This window comes from Peromyscus leucopus, chromosome 20 (assembly GCF_004664715.2).
Source record: "Peromyscus leucopus breed LL Stock chromosome 20, UCI_PerLeu_2.1, whole genome shotgun sequence".
NCBI lineage: Eukaryota > Metazoa > Chordata > Mammalia > Rodentia > Cricetidae > Peromyscus > Peromyscus leucopus.
Genome location: NC_051080.1, coordinates 36,197,340 through 36,209,725, shown reverse-complemented (window position 1 = coordinate 36,209,725; position 12,386 = coordinate 36,197,340). Strand labels below are relative to the sequence as shown.

Here is a 12,386-nt window from a genome sequence, read left to right as displayed (position 1 = left end):
CAGGTGGATCTCTGTGAGTTCGAGGCCAGCCTGGTCTACAAAGCGAGTTCCAGGAAAGGCGCAAAGCTACACAGAGAAACCCTGTCTCGAAAAACAAAAACAAAAACAAAAACAAAAAAAAGTTATAAATAAGAACAAGAATTTTTAAAAATTTTAACTCTGAACTAATTTCTCAGTTCTAGAAAGTACACAGTCATGAGTTGTCTATCCTGTTCATGCCCACTTCCCTACCTTTTAAAGAGCTGAGGCCATGCCTGGCAAATAGTAAGTGCTCAACTAGTGAAGGAATCCAGTAGATTTGGATGACATGAGGGAACCCGCGTGGCTAGAGCCTTTGGCCTCATCCCCAGCCTAGGAGCCCGAAGGAGTGAGGCTTCAGCATCCACACCCTGATGCCCTTGGACGTGGTCTCGTCTCGGTAATGGTCAAATGATGTTGTGCAATGTTGCATTTAAAAGTGGGGTTGAGCTGGGCGGTGGTGGCGCACGCCTTTAATCCCAGCACTCGGGAGGCAGAGCCAGGTGGATCTCTGTGAGTTTGAGGCCAGCCTGGTATACAGAGTGAGATCCAGGACAGGCATCAAAACTACACAGAGAGCCGGGCGGTGGTGGCACACGCCTTTAATCCCAGCACTCGGGAGGCAGAGCCAGGCAGATCTCTGTGAGTTCGAGGCCAACCTGGGCTACCAAGTGAGTTCCAGGAAAGGTGCAAAGCTACACAGAGAAACCCTGTCTCGAAAAACCAAAAAAAAAAAAAAAAAAAAAAAAAAAAAACTACACAGAGAAACCCTGTCCCCCCCCCCAAAAAAAAAAATGGGGTTGGTTGGCCCTTCTCACACTCTCTTTTCAGTCCTGAGATGGCTCAAAGAAAATGGTACCCTGCAAGGTGAAGGCAAATGAGGAAGAATGGATCTTCGGCCTCAGAGCTCAAGTGGCTGGAGGAGAGAATTAGTTGGTATCTCTCACATCTTTGCATCTTTCAGTGAGACCTTTGTCCTTGTCATGGATCTTTCTGGTAAGGAAACCATTTGCCAAGAGGGACTGGTGAATGAAAGTGAGAGCTGGTGAAGACGAGTCGTCCCATATGTGCCATGTCGGCTTCAAGAACTGGGCACTGCTGTTCTGTCTACCAAACTCTGGGCCACAGGAGGAAACGGGCTACAACTCTTGGACCCAGGACCTGTCAGTCCCCAGAGTTCTTGCTCACTTGGGATGACAGACCAGGCTGATTGAGGATGTCACCTCCATCCCCTCTGACAGCCCCCACAGGAAGGAAGGCCACTGTGGTCACTTCTGTGGACAGGACTTCTCAGGTTATTTGCTGTTAATAAATTGCCTTCCTGTAAGCTAAAAAAAAAAAAAAAAATGGGGCAGGGCTCTCTAGCTTGAGGCAGCTCTGACTAGCTAAGTCTGGGACAACTTGGGCATTAAAAGAGAGTAACAAAGGATCATTACCTATTAGGTAAGGATTGTTGAGTTTACACTGGTAGAAATAAATAGACGAAAGTGGAGAGAGCTATGGCATTAGACAATGACCATCATGCCACCCCATTGTAATACCACAGTGCAGCAGGGATCAGCAGCAGGAATTTGTGTTTGACACGAAGCGAGGTGTTCACGTCGTTTGGAGCCAGCGAGGTGGCTCAGCAGGTAAAGGCGTTTGCCACCCAAGGACGCAAGTCTGACAACTCAAGTTCAAGTCCTCAGAATCCACGTAAGGGTCAAAGGAGAGCACTGACCTCACCAAGTTGTCTTCTGACCTAACTAGACATGGGTCACACATACAGAGAGACAGAGACAGAGGAGGATGGTGATTAATAAAAGTTTTTAAAAAGATATTTCAGGCTGGAGAATTGGCTCAACAGTTAAGGGCATGTGTCGCTCTTACAGAAGACCTGAGCGAGGTTCTCATCACGCACATCGGGTGGCTCACAACCTCTTGTAACTACAGCTTCAGGGGTATCGGAAACCTCTGGCTTCTGCCTCTAGCTGGCACCTGTGCTCACATGCACCCCCCACCCCCCCCCACCACACACGTACACATAATCAAAGATAAAAAATAAACCTTAAAAAAGAGACTCTTGGAGTTTCAAAGTAATTTTACACAAGACTATTAACTATTATTTTTATGTTTTTATTTATTACTATTGTGTGTTAAGGTGTGTGTGTGTGTGTGTGTGTGTGTGTGTGTGTGTGTGTGTGTGTGCAGGTCAGAAGGCCAACTTTCTTTTTCTCCTTCCACCGTGGGCTCCAGGGATCCAACTCAGGTCATCAGGCTGGCACAGGAAACACTTTTATCTGCTGAGCTTTCTCGCTGGCCTGGAATAGTTAATTATTAACTATGGAAGGAAACTAGTAACTCTACAAAGGAGGAACTTGGCAGATCCCAGCTTCACTAGTGATCCAAGTTGCTAAACCTGCACTGGAACAAACAGATGATTAGAAAGCACCACAGCTCATGGCAGACGACAGAACCATATTCTTATAGCATAGCGTCGTCAGTTCCTTGTTCTGTGATGTCCTGTGAGCTGTAGGAGAGTGTTCTTGATTTTAGGAACTATTCACGAAGTATTAGGTAAAGGGACCTCGTGTCTTTGGTTTACTCGGAAGGCATTGAGATACAAACATGTAAATAGCCTGTGCTAGATACTTTTTATGTCAACTTGACCCAAGCTAGGGTCAGTTGGAAAGAGGGAACCTCATTGAGAAAATGCCGTCCCCAGACTGGTCTGTGGCCAAGCCTGTAGTACATTTTCTTGATTGATGTGGGGGGTGGGGAGCAGCTCACTGTGGGCTGGTGGTCCTAGAAAGCAGGCTGAGCAAGCCATGAGGAGCAAGCCAGTAAGTGGTGTTCCTCCGTGACCTCTACATCAGCTCCTGAATCCAGGTTCCTGCCTTGAGCGCCTACCCTGACTTCTCTGGATGGTGGACTACAAGCTGTGAGATGAGATAAACCCTCCCCTCCCCAAGCTGCTTTTGATCATGGTATTTATCACAGCAATAGAAACCCTAAGACATCATGTTGTGGGCTGAATGGTGTCATCAAATCGTGGATATTGAAGGATACCTAACACCTCATAACATTGACTGTATTTGAAAGTAAGACATTTTTTAAAAAGATATTTATTTTATTTTTTGTGCATGAATGTTTGCTTGCATTTATTTGCACCACATGTGTGCAGTGCCCTTGAACACCAGATAGGGCATCAGATTCCCCATAACTGGACTTACAGACAGGAATATCAACAAGTTTTAAAGAAGTGTAAGTTAAAAGAAGGTTGTTAGGGTAGACACTAACTTCGTCTGATTTCGGTCCTTACAAGAAGTGGGAATGTTGACACTCGGGGAGAGTCAGGGGGGCCCCACACAGTGAAAGATCTGGGGAGATGAGGCCTCTGGGGAAAACGACCCTGCTGTAGCTCGGTCCTCGGCTTTCAGTGTAAGGTGTGAGAAAATGAGTTTCAGCTCTGAAGCCATCCAGGCCGTGGCATTTCGTCATGACAGGCCAATCAAAAATTAGAGATAGAAGGTACTATAATACAATAAAATCTGCTCAAATAGCAACATTTGGGGACTCTTAAGAACAATACTAAGGAAATTAAGCTTATAATTTTTCTCTGAATTTGAATTATGTCATAATGAGAACACTTAGAGACTATCAAGATGGGTGGAGAGTGGTGTTCCGGGCTGCCCCTCTCAGCTGACCTTCCCTGCTCTGCAAGCTGGCATGGTAACAGTGCCTGCTCTGTGGGCTGGGAAATAGTTTCATGCGCTCACACCTATAAGCCTTTATACCATGCTTATTATGTAATAGAAAATCAATAATATTGGGTGAGACGCAGAGGAGGCCTCCAATGTCTCCTAGGACACTCCCTCTGAGAAACCTACTTATCCCACGGTGAGTGACTTTAGTCACACCAAGCTGGGTGTGATCTCACCCTGTCAGGACACCTCATCATGCAGGGAGGCACCCTGTTGTCAGTTTCTAGAGACAGAGAGTCACCTCTGCTTGCACAGCCCTGTGGAACTGTTGCTGGCCCAGTTGCTCCCCCCACCCCCCCATCTTCTAGACTCTGGGGGATGGATGCCCAGCCTTGTTCCCTCGAGACTCTGGCTCATAGCAGAGGAAGTGGTTCGGGGACAGGGGTGCAACTTGGATTGCACTTCTAGCAGAACTCAGTTGGGGTCAGGGAATGCTGTTCATTTTTCTTGGCCTCATTTGCGCCTGCAGACTGAGAATGTGGGACTAGGTCTCTGGATTGATTTCCAGTCCCTGTGAGCTGATGTCTTTTGGACCTCCTCACCACCTTCTGCATCAGGACATCCATTCAGCACCGGGCCAGCAGCACATTCCCGTGGGTCCCTTTGCCAAGTGATGCTAAAGAGGGATCCCTTCAGACACCTGGTGTTGCTCAAAACACTTCCACTAACCACCAGGCTTGCACTAGTTTCTTACTATGGGTAATTAATGACAACTTATAATAATGATGATTGTGCCCTCAATGAGACACTTCCTTTGTGCCGGGCACCATGCTAAGTGCCCACAGCCTATTCTCATAGTTTCTTTCTTTTATTTGGAATCAGGATCTCATGTAGCCCAGGCTGGCCTCAAACTTCTTATGTAACCGAGGATGACCAACTTCTGATTCTCCTGCCTCCACCTCGTGAGTGCTGAGATCACAAGTGTGTGCCTCCACATCCTGCTGGGGATCAAACTTTGTGTGTGCTAGGGAAGCACGCTACCAACTAGAGCTTCATCCGACCTTTCCCTGAATGCTGTGCATATGCTAGCTCTTCTTTCTCACTGTCCCAACCAGCCCTACCTCCCCCAGCCCTCAGCAACTGATCCAAACTCATATGGCATGTCAGTCTTACTTTTCATTACTTAGAGAATACTTTATTTCTGTAATCAGATCTGCATGGATCCATAAGTGGTGTTGCTCCTGTTTAAAGCATGTTGATGTATTTAAAGATGTTTTCCCTTCTCACAAAGCCTCCCTAGTGAGAAGCACAAAGAGTCACCGCCTCAGAGCTGTGAGCCCATCCACCAAGGCCAGGAGGTGGGGGACCTCCGGTTCCCCAGGTGTGGTGAGACCCCTTTAGCCATCTCCCTGTCTTAGCAGTTGGGTGCTTGTAAAAACTTGCCAGAGGGAGACCTGAACTTGGGGCTAAGTCAAGAGCTGAACTGTCTCCTATGGGGCTCTGTTAGGGAGGTGTCCTCCAGCAGATGCTCAGAACTGTGGACAGTGCTGAATGAACCTCGAATCTGTTTCTTCTTATCCAGAGCCAGCTGTGATAAAATTTAATTTATAAATTAAGCACAGTGAAAAATTGGCAACAGGGGCTTGAGAGATGGCTCAGTGGTTAAGAGTGTACTGCTTTTGCACTGAATTCCGTTCTCAGCACCCTGATCAGTTACAACGCCAGGAGATGCAACGCCCTCTTCTGGCCTTCAGGCACACTGCACTCATGTGCACATACCCGCACAGACACATAATTGAACATAAAGTGACTCTTTAAAGAAAAAGATAATCATGATAAAATAGGACAATCATCACAGGTATTAGAGGTGATGATTGTGATGTGAATGTGGCTTCCTCATCTTGTTTCTCCCGAGTCCAGACAAACATCAGTATTTTCAGGCCATAGCTGAGGACATATAAGTGAAACTGTGGGAAAGGAATCATGGGTAAGGGACTCGATCGACCATGCTGTAGACATTCCTATTTTTTTCCTACTCACCCCCCATTTTTCCCTCTAAAAAGCCTTTTTCCTCTGACAATGGCAATGGGTGTCCCTTATCTGCCATGCTGGAGACCAGAAGCATTCTGGATTTTGAGTCTGGGGATATTTTCATATATTCAATAAGATATTTGGGGGATAGTGCCTGAGGTTGAATGCAGCATTCATTTATATTTCATATTCATCTTCTACATATACCCTAAAGCCCATTTTGTACCATATTTTTACTGCATCTGTTTTATTTTGGTTATATGTGTGTTTGTGGGGGGATGGTTCTTTTCTACTGAGTCTCCTGTGTCCCAGGCTGGTCTTAGACCCAAGGGCAAGGATGAACTTGAATTTCTGACCCTCCCACCTCCACCTCCTGAGTGCTAGGATCTCGGGCGTGTGCCATTTTGCTTGGTTTATGCAGTACTGGGGATCGAACCCAGAGTCTTGTGCATGCTAGGCAAACTCTCTACCAGCTGAGCTATACCCCAGCCTGCCTAAGTATACCTGTGTCACCTGTGGTCAGGTGGCATCGTGATGGCAATCAAACTGTTTCAGATGTGGGAGCATTTCGGGCTTGAGACTATCAGAATAGAAACTGCCAGCCTTCACCTGGGAAGCTGCAACCTTGTCTAGTCCTCGCCGTGTTGGAGCGTGGCAAACTATGACCCAGATGCCACCATTTAGCTGGGCTCCTCCTGCCTGCCACATCACTGGGCTCAAGAGAGACCCCACCGTCACTGTCACAGCCGCTCTAGCAGCAGTTGGGAGTACACAGTGCCATCCCCTGAGGTACCACAGCTCTCTCAGATGCCAGGGGGCCCTCTTGCAGGTCCCAGGCCCCTTACCACATTCCATCTCTTGCCCCACCTTCCTACCAGCCCCCCTTAGCCTTCAGTCTGGGCTCACCCCCTCCCTGTCGTCCATACAGGCCCTTGCAGTAGCCACCTGTTGCTATGCCCCAAGCCCACATCTCCTCCTGCCCACTCCTGGACCCTCATGCCCACAGCATGGCCCACCTTCACCCCAGCAGTTCAGGTCTCCTTTCTCCCCTCCCTCCCTTCAGCCCCCATCCCATTTCCCTCCCCTCTCTGTGGCCACATCCCAAGGCCTCTCCCTCCCTCCTTCCCTCCCTCCCTCCACACTGCCAGTGCTGTGTCCCACAATAGACTCTTGCTGAGGCCCAGGGACCTCTGTTGCTGTAACTGTGAGATCCTTGGCAACCTGTGCATGGTCTCTTCCGCGTCTCTTTCCTCTCCATTCAAATCCCCCTCACTGGTCCAGCCCTCCCCCTGACTCTTCCCTACCCCCATTCCAAGGGGTTCCCAGAGCTTTGACCTTTGCCCTCTCTCTTCTCCTCCAGGGCGGCAGAACCTCACCCAAGTGTTGGGTGTCATCCTTAAGTCTCTGCCTCACCTGTCCGCCTCTCAGGACGCATCAGCTTTCCCTGCCCTTCATACCATGTACAGCTCCACTTCGTCACAGTTGATCTCAGTGCCATGCTTCGCCATCTGTACCCCCCTTGTGTCTTTAACAGCTTAGGGGCACCCCCTTTTCCACCCCAGGCATTTCAGGGAGAAACCAGGTCACGTGTTTACCTCATCCCTGCCCCTGACTCTCACAGCTAACCTGGTAACTGGCTTGTGAGGATCCCACATCACCTGCTCCTCTGTCTTCTCATTTCCTTCCCCCAGCTATGGCTTCCCTTCCGGCCAAGCAGTCTCTCCCCAGGACAACTGCCACAGCCACTTGCCCGTCCTCCACGCCCCCAGACTCCATGCAAAGGATTGGGGGAGCATCTGAAAACCTCAGCTTGGCCTGGCTGCCCTGCTGAGCGGAGCCTTCTCTGGTCCCTTCCCTACTACAGGCCAAGTGCAGACCGTACTCTGGAGGCCTCCTGGCTCCGGCCCTCCCCGGCCTCTCTTGCCTCAGCCCTCTTCTCCCCTAGCTGCAGCCACAGGCTCCTCCCCACTCCTAGGGTCCCGCAGGTCCCTCCATCCAACATGTCCTCCTGGTCCGTTTGCCTTTCCGTCTCTCCCTTGGATGTCGCCTTTCTCAGCAGCTCCCACATCCCACTGGGAAGGTGCTCGGGGAGAAGTCCCAACTCACTCCCTCCCTCCCTCCCTCCCTCCCTCCCTCCCTCCCTCCCTCCCTTCCTCCCTCCCTCCCCACTTCCACGTTTCCACAGCTCTCTCATGGACCGTTATCGTGTGGGGCTGCAGCCACCTCCCCCTCTTCTTTTCAAAAACAAAGCATTTATTTAGGGTAAGCGTGTGCACAGGTGGGGTCCAGGCTTGCTAGGAGCAAGGTCTGGGGATGGGTGTGTGTGCACAGCATGTGCAGGTTAGCGAGCTACAACAGCAGACTGTATGTGAAAAACCCACATCAAATAGCGTCCCGGGTTCCTGCGCTGTCCCGGGTTCCTGCGCTGTCCCGGGTTCCTGCGCTGTCCCGGGTTCCTGCCCTGTCGTGGGTTACTGTGCTGTCCCGGGTTCCTGCGCTTGGATTCTCAGAGTCTTTGCTTACTTTGTGGTGATTTACCTATTTCCCCACACTAATTCAAGTTGGTTTGTTGTAGTTTATATTCAAAAGTTCTGGCTCATACTGATCTTTCACTCTCTCTTCCTCCTTCCCTTCCCTCCTTCCTAATGCTTTCCTTCCCCCCTCCCTCCCTCCCTCCTTCCCTCTTCCTCTCCCTGTCCCTTTCTCCCTGTCTCCAAGGTCTTGTAACTTAATCTAGATTGGCTAGGTGCTAACTACGTAGCCCAGGTTGGCCTTGAACTTGCAACCCTCCTGTGTCCACCTGCTGAGTGCTGGGATTTCAGGCGTGTGCCACCACACCCAGCACTTGCTTCTTTCTGTTTAATCAGATAGGACCTTGCCCATCTTTTCTCATTTTCCTCTGATGGAAATCTCTACATAAATGACTGTATTGTCGTGTCAAACTCATTTGCATGTGTTTTGAGAAACCTGTCCAAAGACTGACTGAAACATGACTAACAGTTGATCAAGCACAGAGGTCTTTTTCATCAGAACTAAACGTAACCTGTCGCCTTGTTGGTCACCTTGAGATTTGGTGAGATAGTCACACATTTTCTAGGCTCTTCCTGTTTCCTTTACCAGCTCCTTTGAGTTAGATATGGCTACACGTTGCTTAGGCCACTGAATTGCGAGCCACATTGCCTCTGGCGATAGCTTTAAGAGCTAGGGTGGGATGCACCAGGTGCTCCTTCCCTGCTCTGGTGACCATGAGTGCCTCTCAGACTGACCTCTAAGTGGTGGCAATAAATGAGATCCCATCCCTCCTCACACTGAACAGAGAAGTTCCTGATGGTGAGCCAATGAAATTGAGGGGCTGTTGGCAATGACAGTCTCCATCCCGTGCCTATCCTGCCTGATACAATCTAAAACATGACCCAGTATCATTTCATGGGGTGTGTCTGTGTGTGTGTGGTGTGTGTGTGGTGTGTGTGTGTGTGTGTGTGGTGTTGTGTATGTATGGTGTGTGTGTGTGTCTGTGTGTGTGTGGTGTTGTGTATGTATGGTGTGTGTGTGTCTGTGTGTGTGTGGTGTTGTGTATGTATGGTGTGTGTGTGTGGTGTGTGTGTGTGTGGTGTGTGTGTGGTGTGTGTGTCTGTGTGTGGTGTATGTGTGTGTGTGTGGTGTTGTGTGGGTGTGGTGTATGTGTGTCTGTGTGTGTGTGGTGTTGTGTATGTATGGTGTGTGTGTGTGTCTGTGTGTGTGTGGTGTTGTGTATGTATGGTGTGTGTGTGTGGTGTGTGTGTCTGTGTATGGTGTGTGTGTGTGGTGTGTGTGTCTGTGTATGGTGTGTGTGGTGTGTGGGTGTGTGTGTGGTGTATGTGTGTGTGTGTCTGTGTATGGTGTATGTGTGTGGTGTGTGTGTGTGGTGTGTGTGGTGTGTGTGTGTGTGTGGTGGTGTGTGGGTGTGGTGTGTGTGTGTGGTGTGTGTGTCTGTGTATGGTGTGTGTGTGTGGTGTGTGTGTGTGGTGTGTGTGTGTGTGTGTGTGTGTGGTGGTGTGTGTGTGTGGTGTGTGTGTGTGTGGTGTGTGTGTCTGTGTATGGTGTGTGTGTGTGGTGTGTGTGTGTGGTGTGTGTGTGTGTGTGTGTGTGTGTGTGTGGTGGTGTGTGGGTGTGGTATATGTGTAAATCTGTGGAGGCCAGAGGAAGACGTCAGGTTCCTGCTCTATCATTCTCCACCCTATCCCCTTGAGACAGAGACTGAACCCGGACTAGACTAGCAGCCTACAATCCCCTCGTCCGTGCCCTCCCAGTGCTTAGGCCACAGGAGCACATGGCCTCAGGAGGCTTTTGACGTGGGTCCTGGGTCCTCGGTCATGCTCAGCAAGTGCTTCTGCCCGCTGAGTCCTCTCCCCAGTCCGCCAGCGCGTGATTTTGACCAAATTTTCACAAGCACCATCTTAGTCCTTCAGGCTACTAGAGCAAATACCTCAGACTGGGAAAGTCACAGACCGAGAACTCATTGCTGGGAATGCTGGAGGCTGGGAAGTTCAAGACCCCGGCAGGTTCTACCTAGATCAGGCCTGCACTGCTTTCATCCATGTCTTGTTGCCAAGTCACACAGTCGAGGGGCCAAAGGGGACCAACAGGCTCTCTCACGCATCTTTGCGATGATAATGTTATCATAACCTGCATGATTAGAAGCAGAAAGCCTGTGATTGGTGTAAATACACTCCTTCGTTTGCATGAAGAAGCATGCTAGGATTGATGGAAACACCATACTCACACACACTCTTGCCTATATAACCAAACTACTGTTTTTTGTTTTTGTTTTGGAGATAACATCTCACTCCATAGGCCAGGCTGTCTTTGAACTCACAGCAGTCCTCCTGCCTCAGCCTCCCAAGTGCTAGGCTTACAGAAATGTGTCACCCTACCTAGCTCAGCTGCTTTTCTAGCAGTTGGGAGAGAGTACCCTTCTCTGCTACCTCTGGTGTTGCTTCGTCCGTCAGGCCCGCTGACAGGCTTCCGGGGTGTGTGTGTGGGGTGTGTGTGTGTGTGTGTGTGTGTGTGTGTCTGTGTCTGTGTGTCTGTGTGTGGGGGTGTGGGTGTGTGTGTGGGTGTGTGTGGGGGTGTGGGGTTGTGGGGGTGTGTGTGGGTATGTGTGGGTGTGCGTGGGGGTGTGGGGGGATGTGGGGTGTGGGGTGTGTGTGGGGGTGTGGGGGTGTGTGTGGGGGTGGGGTGTGGGGGTGTGGGGGGGATGTGGGGGGGTGGGGGGGTGGGGTGGGGTTGTGGGGGTGTGTGGGGGGGTGTGGGGGTGTGTGGATGTGTGTGGGGGTGGGGGTGGGGGGGTGGGGGTGTGTGTAGGGTGTGGGGGTGTGTGGGGGTATGTGGGGGTGTGGGGGTGTGTGGGGGTGTGTGGGTGGTGGCTCATTGGGCAGAGATGCTTGCTCTGCAATCAGGAGGATCTGAGGTCGAATCCCTAGTACTCACATGAACATGGTAGTGCACGTCTGTACCCCAGCATCGGTGGGAGGGAGCAGGCAGATCCCGAGGAATCACTGGCTGGTCCAAGCTATGGAATGTCCTCGGAGTCTCTCAAGGCAATGGGCCTGAAGAAGGGTGGAGGATGACCTCCAATGTCCTGCTCTGGCCTCAGACCGTGTGCTCATGGACATGTGTACCCACACACTCACGTGCATGGGTCACATACACACAGAACAAACAAATGCATGGGGGGCGGGGTGGGTTTCAGATGGCTTTTCCTTGCCTACTCGGGACTGTTTCGATGTGCACAGTGGGCTGATCTGGGAACACACAGAAGATGTAGGCAGCGGCAGCAGCAGCAGCAACAGGGGTACCCCCAAGGAGGCGACTGGAGAGTCCCAGAGAGTGATCGATCATTCAAGGCAGTGAAGAGTTGAAGAGGAGGAGGGGCCATGCCCTCTGGTCCACAGAAAAGTCCCAGGGAACAGGCAAGCCTTCAGAACCGAGGAGCCACTGGGTGGGGAGGGGTGTGTGTGGCACGCACCTTTAATTCAAGCACTCAGGCGGATTTCTGAGATCGAGGCCAACCTGGTCTACAGAGTAAGTTCCAGGATGGCCAGGAGAAAACATAGAGAAACCCTCTCTCATAGTCTCACAAACAAACAAACAACAAAACAAAAACAAACAAACAAAAAAAACCAGGAACTGTGACACTAATCTCTGTTAGAAGTCATGCATCTCCACACGTTTTGCTGGGGAGCTTGACACCAGTCGATGCTGACTGCTGCTGCTGGTGGCACCTGCCAAGTGTTAGGCCACTCAGAACAGACCCTCTACGTGCCGAGTACTTGGAGCTCTAAATCTCTGGGTTTTGGTATCTGGAGCCATGAGCTCCTGAATGTGTCTGCTCAGCCTGTAAGCCTTTGGCTCTCAGGAGTCCAGAACTACCAATATGATTTACATCTCAGCAGAACAAGGGGAACCCAGCCAGCTGACTGGTCACATGCCGAGCACATGGGCAAGGGTCTCCACCATGGGAAATCCCACCTTTCCTGACCAGGGTCAGGTTTTCCCCTCAGGATGGGAGTGTATGTGGCGGCTGCTTCCTTCCTGAGGAGGGCAGGAGGACACAGCCCCAGTTGCCCCACAGAAGCCACATAATTAGCCTAACCACACACAGCTGCCTCTGGC

General features: G+C 50.6%; 1 non-coding gene across 1 annotated transcript; it reads right to left on the bottom strand.

Moving 5' to 3' along the window:
• Positions 1–6,147: 6,147 nt before the first annotated feature.
• Positions 6,148–6,220, bottom strand: Trnaa-agc. Its single transcript has one exon. It is a non-coding gene; the product is annotated as a tRNA-Ala (tRNA).
• Positions 6,221–12,386: the final 6,166 nt, after the last annotated feature.